This window comes from Pongo abelii, chromosome 16 (assembly GCF_028885655.2).
Source record: "Pongo abelii isolate AG06213 chromosome 16, NHGRI_mPonAbe1-v2.0_pri, whole genome shotgun sequence".
Taxonomy (NCBI): domain Eukaryota; kingdom Metazoa; phylum Chordata; class Mammalia; order Primates; family Hominidae; genus Pongo; species Pongo abelii.
Genome location: NC_072001.2, coordinates 29,775,674 through 29,796,876, shown reverse-complemented (window position 1 = coordinate 29,796,876; position 21,203 = coordinate 29,775,674). Strand labels below are relative to the sequence as shown.

The following is a 21,203-nucleotide window of genomic DNA, read 5'->3' as shown; positions in this document are numbered from 1 at the left end:
ACATGCCATGTAAAGCTGGAGATCCTGGGATGCTTGTTGGGTACCATAGTTTAAGTCCAAAATGCTCAAACCAGAGAAAACCTTCGTTAAACTCTCAGTATGAGGCTGAATGCCATCAGAAAGTCTTTCAATTGAGTCCCCTGTGATTTTGAAATACCACTATATTTAAGATTTGACATTGTGATATGGCTGATTCATTGGTTGCATTGTTGTTGAGTATTTTGTCTTGTTTGATCACCACTAGATACACCAGGCTAATTGTATTTAGTCCCTGTTGACGTCTATTATTAACCTTTTTCTCACAGATCCCTACCTTTTTTGTTGGAGAATGAAATTAAAAATGAAGATTTGGGCACTCACTGGTTGTACACATTGTTACTGGGGAATGTGTTGATTGGAGGCCTTGTTAGCTAACAGAACGAAGAGTAAATACACACATATGTTTACAAATTTCTACAAGTCTCCATATGTATCCACATTAAATTAAACATGAATTCCTGCAGCATCCTCAGTCCCACATAATCTTATTCAGCACCATGTGAATCTGTCTACCCATCTCACTTATCTGTATGTAGCCTACCACTGTAATATTTAACCACCTGAAAATGCACGCATAGTGGTTTCAGAATAAGAAACATACAACCCCATGGGAAACACCCTTACCACCTGTTTACGTATACCAACTGCTTATGTATAAATCCTTTAGCCTTTAGACAGAATCTGCACTTATTATGTCAGTTGCTTAGGTCAGCTTCTTTTTCCCCTTCCTTCAGTGGATTATTTCGTAGATTTGTATAAAGTATTTTCTCTGCGTTTCTTCCTGGGCTGTTCCTATCTACTAAATAAGTTTTTTTGTTAATTTACGTACTTTTAGGCTCACTCTTTGTGTTATAAAGTTTTGTGGGAGGTGAAAAACTGTATCTTTTATCCACATTACAGTAGCATACATAATAATATACAAAAGGAAATTTTCTATCTTTACAGATTTGTCTTTCCTTTTGGCTGAGACCCTGGTAACCAGTAAACTCTTTACTGTCTCTATACTTATGCCTTTTCTAGAGTGTCATACATTTTTTTAAAAAAAGTATTTTGGTTTTTCCAAATTGCTTTTTGGACTTAGTAATATGCCTTTTGGATCAGTAAAGGATATCTTATGGTTGGGATTTGCATTTCCCTAATGACAGAGGCATTGAGCATCTTTCCATATGCTTATTAAACATTACTATAGCTTCTTTGGAGACATGACTGTTCAAGTTTTCCACTTTTGATTGTAGCATTTGCCTTTGGATTTTTGAGTTGTAAGATGTTGTAATATATTCTGGATTATAAATTCTTATTGGCTATTTGACATACAAAGACTTTTCTCCCATCTTTAAATTGTTTTTATTCTCTTATTATGTACCTTACATTATGATATATGTTATTAGTGATGTTTCAATATATCTATTTTCTCCTTCCTCTTGTGCATTAGTTTTCATATCTTAGAAACCATTGTTTAACCTTTGTTAAACAATTTGTTTTTGTTTTTAGTTTTGTCTGTTTAAGTGTATGATTGTATTAATCTGTTCCTACACTGCTACAAAGAACTACCTGAGACTGGGTAATTAATAAAGAACAGTGGTTTAATATATCCACAGTTGTACAGGCTGTATAGGAGGCATGACTGGGGAGACTTACAATCATGGTGGAAGGCAAAGGGGAAGCAAGCACATCTTATGTGGCCGGAGAAGGAGGAATAGATAGAAGAAGGAAGTGCCACACACTTTTAAACAACCATATTTTATGATAACTCACTATGTAAGAACAGCAAGGGGGAATCTACCCCCATGAGTCAGTCGCCTCCCACCAGGCCCCTCCAACACTGGAGATTACAATTTGCCATGAGATTGGGAGGGGACACAAATCTAAATCATATCATCCTGCACCTGGCCCTCCTAAATATCATGTTTTTCTCATATTGCAAAATACAATCATTCCTTGTCAATAGTCACCAAACCCTTAACTCATTTCAGCTTTAGCTCAAAAGTCCACAGTCCAAAGTCTCATCAGAGATAAGGCAAGTCCCTTCTACCCATGAGCCTGTAAAATCAAAAGCAAAGTCCTTACATTCAATGTACAATGGGGGTACAGGTATTGGGTAAATACACTCATTCCAAAAGTTAGAAATCAGCTAGAACAGAGGGGCAACAGGCCTCATGCAAGTTTGAAACCCAGCAGGGCAGTCATTAAATCTTAAAGTTCCAAAATGATCTCCTTTGAGTCTGTATCTCACATCCAGGCCACACTGATGCAAGGGATGGGCTTTCAAGGCCTTGGGCAGCTCTACCTCTCTGGCTTGGCAGGGCTCAGCTACCATGGCTGCTCTCAAGGGCTGGCATTGAGTGCCTGTGGCTTTTCGAGGCACATAGTGCAAGCTATTGGTGGATATACCACTCTGGGGTCTGGAGGACAGGGGCCCTCTTCTCACAGTTCCACTAGGTCCCCAGTGGAGACTCTTTGTGGGGGCTCCAACTCTGTACTTCTCTCTGCTGTCCTAGTACAGGTTTTCCCTAAGGGCTCCATCACTGCAGCAGACTTCTGCCTGGGCATCAAGGTATTTGCATATATTCTCTGAAATCTAGGCAGAGGCTCCCAAGCCTCACCTCTTTCCCTCTGTGTACCTTCAGACTTAACACCCAGTGGAAACTGCCAAGGATTATGGCTTGCACCTCCTGGAGCAGTGGCCTGATACGTATCTGGGGATCTTTTAATCATAGCTGGAGCTGGAGCAGCTGGGGCACAGGCAGCAGTGGCCCAAGGTTGCACAGGGCACCAAGGCCTTGGGCTAGGTCCTTAAAACCATTATTTTCTCTTAGGCTTTTGTGCCTATGATGGGAGGGGCTGATGGGAAGGTTTGTAAAGTGGCTTTGAGGCATTTTCCTTATTATCTTGGCTATTAAAATTCTGTTCCTCTTTTTTTTTTTTTTTGGTTGTTTGTTTTTGAGACGGAGTCTTGCTCTGTCGCCCAGGTTGGAGTGCAGTGGCATGATCTTGGCTCACTGCAAGCTCCAGCCTCCCGGGTTCACGCCATTCTCCTGCCTCAGCCTCTGGAGCAGCTGGGACTACAGGCACCCACCACCACGCCTGGCAAATTTTTTGTGTTTTTTAGTAGAGACGGAGTTTCACCATGTTAGCCAGTATGGTCTCAATCGCCTGATCTCGTGATCCACCTGTCTCAGCTTCCCAAAGTGCTGGGATTACAAGCATGAGCCACCGTGCCCAGCTAATTTGGCTCCTCTAATGTGAATTTCTGCAGCTGGCTTGAATTCCTCCCCAGAAAATGGATTCTTCTTTTTTTTTTTTTCTTTTTATTATTATTATTATTATTATTATTATACTTTAGGCTCTATGGTACATGTGCGCAACGTGCAGGTAAGTTACATATGTATACATGTGCCATGCTGGTGCGCTGCACCCACCAACTCGTCATCTAGCATTAGGTATATCTCCCAATGCTATCCCTCCCCCCTCCCCCCACCCCACAACAGTCCCCGAAGTGTGATGTTCCCCTTCCTGTGTCCATGTGTTCTCATTGTTCAATTCCCACCTATGAGTGAGAATATGCGGTGTTTGGTTGTTTGTTCTTGCGATAGTTTACTGAGAATGATGATTTCCAATTTCATCCATGTTCCTACAAAGGATGTGAACTCATCATTTTTTATGGCTGCATAGTATTCCATGGTGTATATGTGCCACATTTTCTTAATCCAGTCTATCATTGTTGGACATTTGGGTTGGTTCCAAGTCTTTGCTATTGTGAATAATGCGGCAATAAACATACGTGTGCATGTGTCTTTATAGCAGCATGATTTATAGTCCTTTGGGTATATACCCAGTAATGGGATGGCTGGGTCAAATGGAATTTCTAGTTCTAGATCCCTGAGGAATCACCACACTGACTTCCACAAGGGTTGAACTAGTTTACAGTCCCACCAACAGTGTAAAAGTGTTCCTATTTCTCCACATCCTCTCCAGCACCTGTTGTTTCCTGACTTTTTAATGATTGCCATTCTAACTGGTGTGAGATGGTATCTCATTGTGGTTTTGATTTGCATTTCTCTGATGGCCAGTGATGGTGAGCATTTTTTCATGTGTTTTTTGGCTGCATAAATGTCTTCTTTTGAGAAGTGTCTGTTCATGTCCTTCGCCCACTTGTTGATGGGGTTGTTTGTTTTTTTCTTGTAAATTTGTTGGAGTTCATTGTAGATTCTGGATATTAGCCCTTTGTCAGATGAGTAGGTTGCGAAAATTTTCTCCCATTTTGTAGGTTGCCTGTTCACTCTGATGGTAGTTTCCTTTGCTGTGCAGAAGCTCTTTAGTTTAATTAGATCCCATTTGTCAATTTTGGCTTTTGTTGCCATTGCTTTTGGTGTTTTAGACATGAAGTCCTTGCCCATGCCTATGTCCTGAATGGTATTGCCTAGGTTTTCTTCTAGGGTTTTTATGGTTTTAGGTCTAACATTTAAGTCTTTAATCCATCTTGAATTGATTTTTGTATAAGGTGTAAGGAAGGGATCCAGTTTCAGCTTTCTACATATGGTTAGCCAGTTTTCCCAGCACCATTTATTAAATAGGGAATCCTTTCCCCATTTCTTGTTTTTGTCAGGTTTGTCAAAGATCAGATAGTTGTAGATATGTGGCATTATTTCTGACGGCTCTGTTCTGTTCCATTGATCTATTTTTTTTTTTTTTTTCAGATGGAGTCTCACTCTGTTTCCCAGGCCGGAGTGCAGTGGTGGGATCTCAGCTCACTGCAATCTCCCCCTCCCAGGTTCAAGTAATTGTTCTGCCTCAGCCTCCTGAGTAGCTGGGACTACAGGCATGTGCCACCACGCCCAGCTAATTTTTGTATTTTTAGTAGAGATGAGGTTTCACCATATTGGCCAGGCTGTTCTTGAACCCCTGACCTTGTGATCTGCCTGCCTCAGCTTACCAAAGTCCTGGGATTACAGGTAAGAGCCACAGTACCTGGTCAGATTTTTCTTTTTTACAAAATGGCTGGACTGCAAATTTTCTAAACTTTTATGCTCTGCCTGTTTTTTAAATATAAGTTTTAGTTTCATAGCATCACTTTGCACACACTATCACAATACAATGTTTGAAGCAGCCAGGCCACATCTTGAACGCTTTGCTGCTTAGCAATTTCTTCCACAAGATACCCTAAATCATCAGTCTCAAATTCAAAGTTCCACAGATCCCTAGAGCAAGGGCACAATGCCACCAGTCTCGTGCTAACATAACAAGAGTGACCCTTACTCTAGTTCCCAATAAGTTCCTCATCTCCATCTGAGACCACCTCAGCCTAGACTATGTCATAGCCCACGTCACTATCAGCATTGTGGTCACAACAATTTAACCAGTCTGTGGAAAGTTCCAACTTCTCCTCATATTCCTATCTTTTTCTGACCCCTCCAGACTGTTCCAACCTCTGCTTATAACCCGGTTTCAAAATCACTTCCACGTTTTCAAGTATCTTTATAGCAATGCCCCACTCCCAGTAGCAATTTTCTGTATTAGCCTGTTCTTGCATTGCTATAAAGAACTACCTGAAACTGGGTAATTTATAAAGCAAAGAGGTTTAATTGCCTCATAGTTCTTCAGGCTGTAGAGGAAACATGGGTGGGGAGGCCTCAGGAAACTTACAATCACGGCAGAAGGAGAAGGGAAAGCAGGCACATCTTTTATGGCCTGAGAAGGAAGAAGAGAAAGAAAGGTGAGGTCCTACACACTTAAATAACGATATCTCATGAAAATTCACTTACTGTCATGAGAACAGCAAGGGGAAATCTTCCCCCATTATCCATTCACCTCCCACAAGGCCCCTCCTGTAACACTGGGGATTACAATGTGGCATGAGATTTGGGCAGGGACACAAGTGCAAACCATATCAGTGACTAATTTGAACTATTTATGCATATACTGTGAGGGAAGAGTTTAACTTACCTGTTGATGTTGATGATGTCGGCTTGTCCCAGAATCTGTTGATTAAAAAAATTATTTTCCATATTGAATTTACTCAGAGCCTTTGTAAAATTATTTGATCATAAATGTAAAGGTTAAGTTTTTGATATTCAATTTTATTCTATTTATCTGTATGTCTACACCACACATCTTAATTAGTATGGCTTTGTCTTTAATTTTAAAATGAGAAAGTATGAGACTATTTTACAAATTCTGTTTTTTTTTAAATTATTTTAACTCTTCTCTTTTGCATTATAGATACAATTTAAAATCTGTTTGACAAGTTAGTGAAAAAAGGACACCTGGGATTTTCATGGAAATTGCATTAAATCTATAGAGCCATATAAAAAGTATTGTCAACTTAATATCAAGGCTTTTAATCAATGATCATTCAATATTTCTCTGTTTTTATAGAATTTTATTAATTACATTCAATGTATTTTACAGTTTTCAATATACATGTACGTGTATTTTGTTAAATTTATTCTTATGTATTTTTCCTTTTTGATGCTGTTTTAAATAGCATGGGTTTCTGAGTTTTTTCTTTAGTTTTTTCTATATACTGACCTTGTGTACTGGAACTGTATTGAACTTATATTTTAATTTGCATTATATTTTATTAGAGTAATTTTGATGTTCTATATGCAAATCATGTCAATTTCCAACAGAGTTTTACTTTCTTTTATACTAGATGTCTTATATTCATTTTTCCAGACTAATTGTCCTTGCTACATCCTCTAGCATAATGTGGGGAAAAAATGTGGCCAGAATGAAATTCCTTGTCTTATTTCTAATCTTGGAGAAAGTATTGAGCCTTTCAGAAAACTTTTATATCATGTGAAGGTTTTTCTGTTTTTGGATGCTTTAAAGTGAAGACAGTTTCTTTATAGTCCTAATTTGCTGCATATCTTTATGAGGAATGTGTTTTTGATTTGTCAAGTGCTTATTCTGTGTCTTTGAGATGATCATGCAGTTTCTGTGCTTTATTCCATTAATACAGTGCATGAATTGTATGTTGAACAAAATTTGCATTCCTGAGGAAATACCCTTAACCATAGCGTATAGTACTTTTTGCATGTTGCTGATTTGTTTTGCTGCTATTTCCTTAAGGATTTTTGCCTCTTTATTCATAAGGCATATTGGTCTTAATTTTCCTTTCTTGGAATGTTTTGGTCTAATTGTGGTATGAGGATAAAGTACCTCATAGTGTGCATTGGGAAGTGATCTCTTCACCGCTGTCATTGCTGTTGTTTAATGTTTGTAGAGAATTCATAATGAATTTGTATTAATTCTTTAAAGGTATGAAATAATTTCCTAGTGAAGTCATCTTAACATGGAACCAGAATTAAATCCAAACAACAATCATGTGTGCCTGGGGAGGATCCTTCCCCAGCTGAGCCTTCAGGGGAGACTTCAGCCTTGGCCATCTTCTCCATCTAGATTCCTGACCAAGAGAAACTGTGAGTAATGTGTATGTGCTTTTCAGCCACTAAGCTGTGTGGGAATTTGTTATGCAACAATAACTAAGTAATACACCTGGCATTAAATGTAATGTGGTATCCTAGACTAGATACTGGTATAGAAAAGTGGCATTATTGGAATACTGAAGAAAGCTATGAAGAAAGTCTTTAGTTCCATTGATAGTTTTATAACACTGTCAATTTCTCAGTTTTCATGAATAGTCTATGGTTATATAATGTGTTAACATTCCTTTAAGCTGAATGGTATATGAAACTCTCTGCACTATATATACCTCCTTCTGTAAGTCAAATATGATTTCAAAATAATTTTAAAATCATATTTTGGTGCAAAACAAAAACCAACAAAAAGACACAAGCACATTAGCTTGGTTTCAGGAGATGGGGTGGGCAAGTAGGGAAAGAAAAGCAGGAAAGCTTTCATAATCTATCCACCATTCCGAACCCAGGTGCACCTGCTTCAGTTAAACACAGTTAGCTCTGGGGACTCTCATCCATTTTTGCCTTTGAAATCATGTTACTCATTATCCAGGAACATTTTAAGTGTCAGTAACCACTTCTTCAGGGAGAGGTGCCTGTTCCTCATATATCCCAGGACGCCCCATTTTCAGACATTGTCTGGCAGTTTATTCACATAATTCCACTAAAGCCTTTCTGGAAAAAATGACTGTTGGACATTAGAAACCAATATTGCAAAATGTCAGTGACAGGGAACGCAAATTGTATTTCTACAATCAGGAGAGTGTTTTATTTCCCTTACAGGGATTTGTTCTTCAACTGATTATCGGATCACTGTGATACTTTCTATTTCTCTCATAATGAATTATTTGGGACCATATATTCTGTTGCTCTTCATATCTTGGAATTATATTGTCCATTTCCAAGGTCAAAGACCACAGAATAAATCTTATCATGGCAGCAGGTGAGTAGGGCACACAAACAATGCTTCTAAATATGGTGGTTGATGACAATGCTTGCTTACTAAGACCTCGATATGAATCTGTAGACAACTGGTTTTTGGCAGGTGAAGTCATGTGAGTGATTCAGTATATGCTGTCTATGGATGGCTGGAGAAAGCTCAGTAGATACAAGAAAAAGCAGTATGTAACAGATCTCCCCCCACTATGCAGCGATCTAAGAGTGGGACCCAGGCTAAATGGTGACTCTGCACAAGCTAAACAAGGAATCTCACAGCAGGAAGAACTGTCCAGCTCTCCCCCACATAGGTCCCTGTTCATAGTTGACAGCACTCTGCGGTGTTAGCACCAGGGTTGTGCCAAAGAACCATGCCTACACAGCCTACCAGGCCGTGAGTCTGCATGCTGCCCCCACACAGACATAGACAAAGCCAAGACTATTGCCTTTATGATGGTCCATAAACATGGGGCATATTCTCTATAGCACATTGATAGCTTATATGAGAAAATGAGATCTTGCAGCCTGGAGACCTGGAGCGAGAGATATGACTGACATGGACCACATTTTTCACTTCTGATATCAGCATAGAAGTGATTTAGGTGCTGTTATTTGAGTATCTATACTTTAAGAAACCTTCCAAGTCTTCCAAGTTTCATGTACTTTACTCTTTAAGACAAGACTCCTCTTTTAAATTTGACATCTTAAAGGAGGTTTATTCCATTTTTTTAAATTTTAACTGAAGATACTATAGTACAATACTTAAATGACAGATCTTCTGTTTGTCTTTATTTTAATGCATACTTTTTGATCTATTATGATGCATACAGTGAATATTCTGCCCACCAATAAATGACCCAAAAATGGCCAGAGTGACAGATATGAGCTACAGTTAGACCTGGACATGAGTTATGAGGACGACCGCATGGTGTTCACAATAATTGAGCTCTGAGTTCTCAAGTTTAAAGGAAAACAGGCAATACACACAAAACTCTACTGCCACATTGTCATGGACACAAAGGCAGAGTGCTGAGCACTGAGTGCCCAAAGAAGTGCTTTAATAGCATGGAAGGCATGATTTCCCACAATATACTAAGCCACTAAATTCACACAGGCCACCACAATTCTTAAAAAAGATGTCATTGCAAACAAACCCCAGTGTTAGACCGCAATATAAGACAAACGCTCCAACATGCTGTCTCCACACTCTAGCCTGATTGGGAGTTGTAGTTCAATGGATGAATGGCTCATATATTTAACATCATTACTTCATGTTCATGCAATTCAATCTTCCTGGAGTCTAAAACTATAGGTGAAATTTCAGTCAAAGTCCTAAATTATGAATTGTATGAGTTTCTTCTTCACTTAATATTTTCCCGAGGAAACAGGAAAACTAATTTCAATATCCAAGTGTCCAAAAGTAGAGTTTGCCAGAGTAGCAAGGGGGCAGAACAAAGCATTTTATGAAGATCACAATGCATCTGCTTCTACAGTGACTATGTTTTATCACCATTTGTGTGATTAAAAGGGTGAATGAGAATGAAGAAAAACAGAGATCAAGAATGTTATAAATTAAAGAATTAAATTTGTAATATAGCTTGCAGGGACCATTGCTTATATTTCTAACTTTAGGACACAATTTTTTAATACAGATTTTCCTTAGTGTTTAGAAAACTAACACTTCAGGAAGAATTTCAAGTGTCTCTCTACAATTTATATCTTCCTCAGCAATAGATTTCTTGAACCATAGTTTATAAAACAATTACAGCACTTCACTAATAAGTCTAAAATTTCTAATAACTAAGTAGAATGTAAATAGAATTGGTAAATTAATGTGAAAATATATACAACAATGTTTACTTAATAACAGACTAATATATAGCACATTAGCCACCATGATTTTTTTTTTTTTTTTCTGAGAAGGAGTTCGCTGTTTTGCCCAGGCTGGAGTGAAGTGGCGGGGTCTCGGCTCACTGCAACCTCCGCCCCCGGAGTTCAAGCGATTCTCCTGCCTCAGCCACCATGATTTAACACTGAGAAGTAGGCAGTCACAGAGAAAAAGTGTGTAAACAATTCTTTGGTATACATTTTAACATTTTTTAAAGAGAGATGCATCTTCTATTTGAAAGGGTTTTAACATTATTGCCAGAAAGCAGTCATGATGTGGTTGTCCTTGGGCATACACACGTGAGCTTGATCTAAACCTCCCCAAAGACATCTTTGGGTAATTACATCAAGCATCAAAACTTACAGAAGGGTGTCAGGAGACTGGAAAGATAAACTTACATAGAGTAGCATAGGAGTCCCATGAGAAATGCAGCACCATCAGTGCTTGTGATTAGCGCAGATGATGATATTGTGGGGAAAATCATGGACAAGATGAGTTGAAAGTGATTCAGAGAATTTGTTCTGAATGAAATAAGTGTTAGCAATACATTTGTAAATGTATTTTGCATATATGTTCTGTTTCATGTAATGACAGGAATGATATAAGACAAATATAAACGTGTTAGTCGAGAAAAGTTTTTAAAGTAATTATAAAACTCTCATTAGAAATACTTGCTCCATTATTTATTAGTGGCTTTATTATTTCATTCTGATATATAAATCTAAAAGATAAATCTCATAATTTATTATAAAAATTAGTCTTAATGATATGTATATAAGTGATATTATACTACATGCTTTATATATTATTTTATACAAACGCACCTGACACCTCAAGAGGTGAGCACTGTTACCACTGCCACAGGCCGGTTCTGAATCTGACACTAAGCACTACATGAAGGGATTAAAAGTGCTTTGAGTTTGATTCAGTCTGTCTCCAAAGTCGTTGCTCAAGTCAACTGTGTAGAATATGTAGAATATTTTCTTATATAGTTAGTGCTTTCTAGGTCTAGTTTCAGGTATCTTACCCTACCACATAGTCCCAAAGGTATTTTCTTGTGTGTTCTACATACTGTACTAAATATATATATATTTATATATATGAATTTATAGATATATGAATATATCACTATATTTATAAATATATCACTATATTAAGAAATATATAGATATATCACTATATTAATAAATATATAAATATATCACTATATTTATAAATATATAAATATATCACTATATTTATAAATATATAAATATATCACTATATTTATAAATATATAAATATATCACTATATTTATAAATATATGAATGTATAACTATATTTATAAATATATAAATGTATAACTATCTTTATGAATATACAACTATATAAATATATAAATATATTTATAAATATATTTATCAATTTAACAATTTATAAATATATTTATCAATTTAACAATTTATAAATATATTTATCAATTTAACAATTTATAAATATATCAATTTAACAATTTATAAATATATCAATTTAACAATTTATAAATATATTTATCAATTGATATATATAAATATATTTATCAACTTATAAATATATAAATATATTTATCAATTTATAAATATATAAATATATTTATCAATTGATATATATAAATATATTTATCAATTTATAAATATATAAATATATCAATTTATAAATATATAAATATATTTCTCAATTTATAAATATATAAATATATAAATATATAAATATATAAATATATTTATCAATTTATAAATATATAAATGTATAAATATATAAATATATAAATATATTTATCAATTTATAAATATATAAATAGATAAATATATTTATCAATTTATAAATATATAAATATATTTATCAGTATATAAATATATAAATATGTAAATATATTTATCAATATATAAATATATAAATATGTAAATATATTTATCAATTTATAAATATATAAATATGTAAATATATTTATCAATATATAAATATATAAATATGTAAATATATTTATCAATATATAAATATATAAATATGTTTATCAATATATAAATATATTTATCAATTTATAAATATATGAATATATTTATAAATTTATAAATATGTAAATATGTTTATGAATATATAAATATATCAATATATTTATCAATATATAAATATAAAATATATAAATATATTTATAAATATAAAATATATAAATATATAAATAGATATAAAATATTTATAAATATATAATATATTTATAAATATATAAAATAAGATATATATTTTATATATAAAATATATATAATATATATTATATATATTATGTATTATATATATTTTATATACAAAATAATATATTTTATATATAAAATATATTTATATACATTTATATATTGTTTATATATATTTATATATATTCACATGTTACTTATATATATTTATATATATTTATATCTTTATATCTTTATATATATTTATATCTCATTTTCTTCTTTCCTATCATCCATTTTCTTCTTTCCTATCACACTTCCCATTACCCAGAGTTATCAATTCCTGTGTTCATAACCACTTTTCCAAGGAAAGACGCCTTTCTCACGTATGTTAGAAGGCCCTGTTTTCAGGCACTTTCTGTCAGTGTCTTTGTAAGATCTCACTATAAAGACATTTTAGAAGACATGACTCCCAGACATTAGAAGAAAAGATTGAGAAACACCAGTGATGGTGAACATAAATATTTCTGCATTAAGAGTGTTTTCTTAGTACAGGGATTCTTTTTTTTCCCCAAGTTTTAAAAGAAAATGATGCCTTAAGCCTTTGAGAAAACACTGTGATAATTCAGTTTTCTTTCATGCAGACTCCATCACGAATTTATGGGAGCACACATTCTCTTGACACTCCCATCATGGGTCTGTGTTGTCCTGTGGTGTATTAATTGGTTCTCATTATGCTAATGAAGACATACCTAAGACTGGGTAATTTATAAAGGAAAGAGGTTTAATTGGCTCACAGTTGCACATGGCTTGGGAGGCCTCACAATAGTGGCAGAAGGCAAATGAGGAGCAAAGTCACATCCTACATAGTGACAGACAAGAGAACTTGTGCAGGGAAACTCCCATTTGTAAAACCATCAAACCTTGTGAGACTTGTTTATACCATGAGAATAGTATGGGGGAAACTGCCCCCATGATTCAGTTTTCTCCACCTGGCCCTGCCCTTGACACATGGGGATTATTACAATTCAAGGTGAGATTTGGGTGGAGACACAGCCAAACCATTTCAAGCGACAAGCCCAAAAGCCACAGCATTAGACATTATCATGGAGGAAAGTTAACTAGATATGAAGAAAGTTTATAATCATGGAGTTGTGGGTTAATTCCTGCTCAAAAAGACAAGGAAATGAACCTTTAGACATCAGATGTATGAAGGTGAGGCATGTTAGTGATATAGAGCGTGTTGTGCAGAGGTGGAAATAGCCTAATAGAGAAAAGGAAAGAAAGTATAACATACCCCAGCCCACCATGTAGTGATCTCAGAGATGGATGCGGGCTGAGTGCTGACTCTGCAAATGTGCTGGCTAAACAAAGATCCCCACAGCAGGGAAGACTGTCCCCCTTCCCCAACACAGCTCCCTGTTCACAGCCACACCACTTTACAGAGGAACACCAGGGATGTTCCAGGAACCATGCTCACAAAGCTTAGTAAGCCATAGGACTGCATACTACACTCCCAAGGACATCCGCAAAGTCAAGATTCTTGCTTTTTCAGACCATGTTCATGGGCTACATTTTCCATACCATGTTCGTAGCTTCAGCGAGAAAACAAACTCCTGCATCCTGGAGACCTAGCATGAGAGAAACAGCTGACCTTGTCCATATTTCTCACTTCTCAGAAGATTGTAGCAGTAATTCAGGTGCTATTGTTTGGGGTATTTATAATTCAGTAAACCTTCTTACCCCTCTAGTCTTACAATTCATGCCATAGGAAAGGATGGTTTCATTTAAATTGGCAATCTTAAGTCATGGAGGTTTGCTCTTTTTATTTCATTATAACAGGAGTTTCTATAAGGTAAGTGACTTGTACAATCCCGTTTTCCTCTTCATTTCAATGGGTACATATGGTCTATTATGATGTGTACTGTGAAGATCATCCATGACCAAATTCTTCGGGAAAAAAAATCACCAAGTGGCAGGCCATGAAGGAGGCAGAAGTAGATGTGTAGAAGGACAGACTCGTCTCTAGGTGGCAAGAGGGTTGATGAACTCTGAGTGCTCAGGGTTAAGACTGGAAAAGTGATAGACATAAAACTCTCCTACCATGATGTCCCAGGCACAGAGGACACAGTGCTGAGCACTAAGCTCCTAAACATTACCATGATAGCTGAGTCTGGATTGGCCACCAGAATTCTCAGAAAGATGCCATTGAAAACACCCCATCATCCCACCACATCCTTAGGCAAGAACCCAATGCTGTCTCTACCCTCTAGTCTGAATACTGAATAAAGTTTAAAGAGTGCATGACTCCTATACTTGAGATTAGGGCTTCTTGTTCACTGAATTGAGCCCTAGTAGATGCTGAAACTCTCAGTGCAAATATGCTCAACATTCTAAATTATACATTATAAGAGTTTCTTCTTCATTCAGTACACTCTTTGGGGAACATCAAAGCCTGTTTCATTTTCTAAGTATCAACAAGTGGAGCTGACAAGAGTAGCAAGTGGTCAGAGCAAAGAATTTCATGAAAACAGCAATGCACAGGCGTCTGCAGTCCCTGCTTTCAGTGAGATTCACATGAACATCGTTCATGGGATACGAAGGATAAAAGGAGAGGGAGAAAAAAATATGTAGTTTAATTGGATGAAGAATCAGATTTGGAAAGCAACTTAGAATAATCTCTGCTTATATTTCTAAGATTAAGGCAAAAAGTCCAAGATACAGGATTTTCTGTCTTCAGAGAGCTGCACTCTGCTGCAAACTTTCAAGTAACACTTTACCATTTATGTCTTCCTTCTCCATGGGACCTTTGAGCCATAATTTATAAAATCATCTCTACGTCTCTTGTATTTTTGTTATGTCTAATAATTTCTTGAGGTCTCTCTAGGGACAATGAGTATAAATTATCACCCTGCCCAACAGGACTCCAGGAAACTGTGTCCTGGATGTTTACAGTGTGCTTTCATGGGATACTTATTTATCCTGGTGGATACCCCAAAGCATAAGTGTACAATCTTTGACCCAGCATCCTTCTCACAGGATATTTGTTTATACTGTCAGACACCCTTGTGGCACTTGTTGGACCTGTGTCCACTCCGTTCCCACCAAGGTAGCCACTGTCTAGGGGAGCTCTAAGTTCACCATAAAAGACCATTCCATTTCCAAGGAAACTGGGCAATACAGTCCATATAGCTTCTTCCTGCTGAGAAGGGGCACAGTTAGAGGATATCAGATTGGAATCTGTTTACCTAGAGTTGGAAATATTTGTAGGTTCCCAGACTTATGTGAGAATGTGTTGGAGCATTATAGAGTGGAGACCCAAAAAATTCTGGGAAGGTTTTTCCTGCATCTCCATACAGATCTTGAAAAGCGACAAAAACTACAGCAAGCAAACAGAACAGGGAGCAGAATACCAATTATACTATATATGATAGTCTTCCATGGACCTGGAAGTCGACTAAACCATGACATTGCAGGATCCTGGGAGAGGAAGTGTAGCTTCCTTTCAGACATGATAGGGCTATTTTATGGGGATCTGCAAGGATGAATCAATCTACTTCTCAAATTTTTGAAAGACAGGCTGTATTCCTTCTAAGGCTTCCTTTATTAATGTATACTGATTTTTTTATTCGCTTCCCCACCGCCGCCCAGGGCACAGTAGCCCCTTCTTTTTTTTCTATCGTAACTCACTGTGTATTTCCTGTTTCTCCTGGGATTCTGTCTGCCTATTCACAATTACACACTCTCTCATAGACTTCTAAGGGAGAATTCTTGTTTCTTCTTAAGGCAAGTTAATAACATCTTAGTTGCAGTGCTTGCTCTAGCAGGACCTGCAGCTGCAGCTGTTTCTCTGTGGAGAAATTACTTGAGTGTTTAATTTGCATAATAGGTCTTTTCCCAGCAAGGGAATTGGGCATTCCGGCATATAGAAACAGCAATGCCATAGGTCCAAACTTTCTAGTTTGCATTCTAAAGGTTGTAGGAAAGCCTTTTGTTGCATTATTCTTGCAACTCCTGTCACAGGTACAATCATTTTGGTGCTTTTTGCTCGTAAAGTGTTAAGAACTGAATAGTTTGCCCAGTATCAACCAGGAAATCAATTAATCTTTTCCTGTCAGTTGTACCCAGGGTTCCTGTGGGGAAATTTTAATTGTCTCTGAGGGATTAAGGGGAGCCCCCAGGCATCCCTGTCCATGGTCAGAGCAGTGAGCCTGCTCCATTATTTGACTGTGGGCTTTTTCCTCATCATATTCCTCTTTTTTCTGGCCCCTTGGTCCTTTCTTTTGGGACAGTCAACCTTTCAGTGGCTTTTCTCCTTACACTAGGCACACTGGCTGTGATCCAGAGACTTGCCTCGATTTTTCTGCTGCAGAGCCTTCTTTGTTCATTCCACATTTATGTTTGAAACTTCTGTTTCTTTGTCTCTGGAGCGGGGAAGGGGTCATTCCTAGTGAGGCTTCTTGTTTTGGTACCCTTTTCCTGAGTCTAAACAGGAAGAATGTTTGCGAATATTCCAGATGGGCCATATCCCCTTATCAATTGGAGCCCCAATTAGGGTTTGCATCCAGAATGGTCCCTTCAGGTTTGGGGTATTTGGATTTGTTTCATGGAGGCACCAAGACTCTGGATCTTCTTTGGTCTGCAATCAGAAACATATTTAGGAGAGACTACACATCTGCTCAGGTACACTGGTGGGTGGCACAGATAGACACATAGAGATCGTTCCTTTTCTGGGGATCCATTCTATAAAGCAGGGTGGAGTTTTTCTGTTTCACAAGTTTGATGTTGAAATGGGCTGGATGTCCAGTAATGTCTGACAGGTTGCCCACTCACATCCAAGCCACCCATGGCCATCCTTGTAAATGGGAATTCCCTTGCTCCTGCCATGGCACTTCCTTGCTAAATTGTGTACCCTGTCAAGCACTGGAGGGAGAGGCCGTCTCTGTTCTCTTATTATACTGAGGTGGCAGAGAAGCTCCCTCTTGTTGGTCTGATGCCTCACTTGGTAGCATCAAGGCAATCCGGGCCAACGCAGAGGCCAGCGCTAAGAGCCCCGTATGGCAGTACAGTAGTGGGAGCTGTTAGGGGTGGAGCAGAGGCCAGGTGCGTTCTGGCTGTGGTGGTTGGAGCTGCTAAAACAGCTGGGTGTAGGACATTTAAAAGCCCTAATTCTTCTTCATTGCTTTCTGTCTGAGTTTGGCTCTCTGACTTGTGAAGAGCCTTTTTTCCATTCTGTCCTTTGGTACAGCTAGCAGCTGGCATCTTCCCTCATGGTATGAATCCTGATTTTCGAAAAGCATGAAGGCTTGAACATATGGTATTTTTTCTAATTTTCCAGACCTCTGACAAAATGAGCCTAACTGCATTAAAGACTGGTATTGGTTACGTCCATTCAGAGGTCAAAATTTATAACCTGACTTGTCCACAGTCCAAACAGCACTGCAATAATTGACCGTTTCTCTCTTAGTCATAGGCTCATAGCCATAGGCTCTACACTTAGCTAGGGTATGCCCCAGGGGCCTCCCAGAGGGGATAGAGACCTTGTTTCCCCTCCTGACTTGGTTACTATATCCATACTGCTCATCCCTTTTGAAACAGTGATGACAACTTTTATTTGTTATCTCTCTTCTGGTCTGCACTGCTCATATCCTTCAACCAGACCTCTATGGGCTGGAAAGACTTTTCTAGCTTCATATAAGCAGTGCAATAACACCACTCATGGTCCTAAAAGGAACACTTGTGCAAATCTCACCACACAGCTGGGACAGCCAAAGAGGTCAGAGAATAAACTCCTTGGGCAGGCTAGTGATTAGCACCAGCTAGCATAGCACTCACCAACCATCGCCCCGCCCCCCCACCGGCCCAGGCCACCAGCACATCAACTTCATGCCTAGTCCACGTTCTGCTGTACTTAGTACCCTAGTAGAGGGTAACCGAATGGCAACAAATTAAATGGTCAATTAGGCACACAAAAAGCGCAGAGGGGTTGGAGTCAGGACTGCCTAAATACTTATCCCATATCCTGTTAAGCGTTTTTTCACATAAACAACATTAAGCAACATAAGCATGGTGGCAAGCCCTTTAGATAACCTATGGAATAGCTCACATCCTTCCTTTCCCCATGAAAACTGGCACAGTTGTGAGAAGTACTCCAGTGCCCTAAAAAGAGTGACCCTGCTACGGCAGTGGAGGCTGTTTCCCTCCAGGAATGGATCCCGGATGGAGTGGGGCTTATGCAGATCACCTTGCAGAGTAAAGGAGGAGGAGGAGAGAGAGAGAGAGATGAGGGCCCAAATGTAGATATTGTTTACCTTTACAGGTACAGATTCAGACAGCACAGTCCCAGACAGATCCCCACTAAAGGGCTGGGTAAAAGTCCTGAAACCTCCTCTCAATTTCAGATGCCCTTCCACCAATCAGCTGACTCCAAGTGGAGCAAAGCGCAGTTCTTGACATAGATACAGACTCCATACACGCCCAGATGATGTCACAAGCGGCTATATGTAAACAGAGCAGAGCTCAGGTGACATCACAGAACAGGCAGAGGCAGTTCAGGGGGGATTCTGGTTGCCTTTCCCAGCTCTGAAGTCTGTCAGCCTCTTCAGATGTCACTTGCCCTGTGGTAAGGAAGTGTAGTCGGCAGCTGGTGCAGTGGCAAGAAGAGAAAGGAAGTTCCCCAAGACAAAAACATCTCAGCAGGTAAAGAGAAATTCTCTAGAGCCCCAATCATGAGATCAGCTAGTTGGAAGCAGGTGGCATTCCTGGGTAGTTTCTTTCCCTTCCAGTGGCCAGAATGGTTAAGGCTTGGTGTGCTTGTGTGTCTGATTGCCCCATTCATTGGAAACCAGACTGATGGTTTCAGGAACTCTGAGTGTGTTGTTACCCTCTATGTGTCCACGTGATCTCATCATTTAGCTCCAACTTATAAGTGAGAACATGGAGGTATCTGGTTTTCTGCTTCTGTGTTAGCTTGCTAAGAATAATGGACTGCAGCTCCATTCATATCCCTGCAAAGGACATCATCTGGTTCTTCTTTATAGCTGCATTGTATTCCACGGTGTATATGTGCCGCATTTTCTTTATACAGTCCATCGTTGATGGACAATTTAGATTGCTTCCATGTTTTTGCTATTGTGAATAGTGCTGCAGTGAACATATGTGTTCATGTGTCTTTATAAGAGAATGATTTATATTCCTTTGGATATATACTTAGAAATGGGATTGTTGGGTCAAATGGAAGTTCTGTCTCTAGGTCTTTTAGGAATCACCACACTGTCTTCCACAATGGTTAAACTAATTTACACTGCCACCAACAGTGTATGAGTGTTCCTTTTTCTCCACAATCTTGCCAGCCTCTGATATGTTTCACTATTTGTTGTTTGTTATATTTGACTTTTTAATATAGCCATTCTGACTGGAGTTAGATTGTATTTCATGTTGGTTTTGATTGGCATTGCTCTAATAATGAGTGATGTTGAGAAGATTCAAATAAATGCTATCAGAAACAACAAGGGTGAAATTACCACCGACCCCACAGAAATATAAACAACCAGCAGAGGATATAATGAACACCTCCATGGACATAACCTAGAAAATCTAGAAAGAATGAAAAATTCCTGCACAAATACATCCTCCCAAGACTGAACCAGGGGGGAACTGAATCCCTGAACAGACCAAGAATGGCTCTGAAATTGAGGCAGTAATAAATAGTCTCATGACAAATTTTTAAAATGCCACTTAGAAAATGTACACATAATTTTGCTCTATTCAGCAAATATATTTGTAACAATCACTTTTAGGAAGGGTGTTAAAATATTTTATTATTTGTTCTCATTTAGCTTAATATTTAAAAAATATTTTTCTGCTGGCAACTATTTATATGTCCATTTTCATTGACATAGTCAATAATTTACCCACCTTTCTATTAAATAATAGTGGATCAACTGATGTGTGTTATTTTATACTGGACTTTGGCACTCTTGACATAATTCATTTATGAATAGTCATCCAAATGTCTTGGCCAGTGAAGATGAGATTCATCCTCTAAGGTTGAGCAGGAATATGCTCACCTGAAAGCAGCAAGCAATACAAAAGCAAGAACATGGTAGAAGAAATTCAGGAGTCCCACAAGCAGATGAGGATTTCTTTAGGGCCTGAGAAGGTGCAGGGACCCCTCATAGGGACCTGTGTACCACCCCAAACATGGAAATAAAGGAAAATCTTGAGTCCCTTCACAGAAATTCCAGGCACCTCTCTACCTCTGAGAAGTACATGAGCCACTTGACAAGCAAGAATTTAAAACAGTAGCAAGGAATTGAGAGTCATGAGAATATGGGGTTCCCTATAGAAACTAAAACTCAAAGCTTAACATATGTCCCTCAGAAAGCTGGCCCTCTACTAAATGGATCCGCTGGCACATAGAGCTCAGATAAAGGGGATCTGTGAAATGAACTCTGTGATTCTTTATTCTGAATTTCTTCCTGAGGGGCCTACAGGATGTTATGTCTATGAGCCAGAAGTACCATTATTTTCTGCTGATCCCAAATTTTCTGACAAATTTTACTTTCTTGAATAATCACAAATCAGAAAATCTTTGAATCCCCCTATGACCTGTAAGCTTCCACTTCAAGATACTTCATCCTTTTAGGCTAAAACCAATGTGTAACGTCAATATATTAATTTATGACTGTGTGTTACCCCTGCCTCTGTGTCTTTAAAATCCCCTATCTGTAAGC

General features: G+C 37.9%; 1 long non-coding RNA gene across 1 annotated transcript in view; it reads left to right on the top strand.

Annotated features, from left to right (window-relative positions):
* Window positions 1-21,203, top strand: part of LOC134760254 (uncharacterized) — a 157,625-nt gene that overhangs the window by 8,380 nt on the left and 128,042 nt on the right. The window contains exons 6-8 of the long non-coding RNA XR_010137433.1: window positions 4,737-4,991; window positions 7,300-7,460; window positions 10,317-10,454. This is a non-coding gene — a long non-coding RNA (uncharacterized LOC134760254). The remainder of the gene's footprint in view (window positions 1-4,736; window positions 4,992-7,299; window positions 7,461-10,316; window positions 10,455-21,203) is intronic.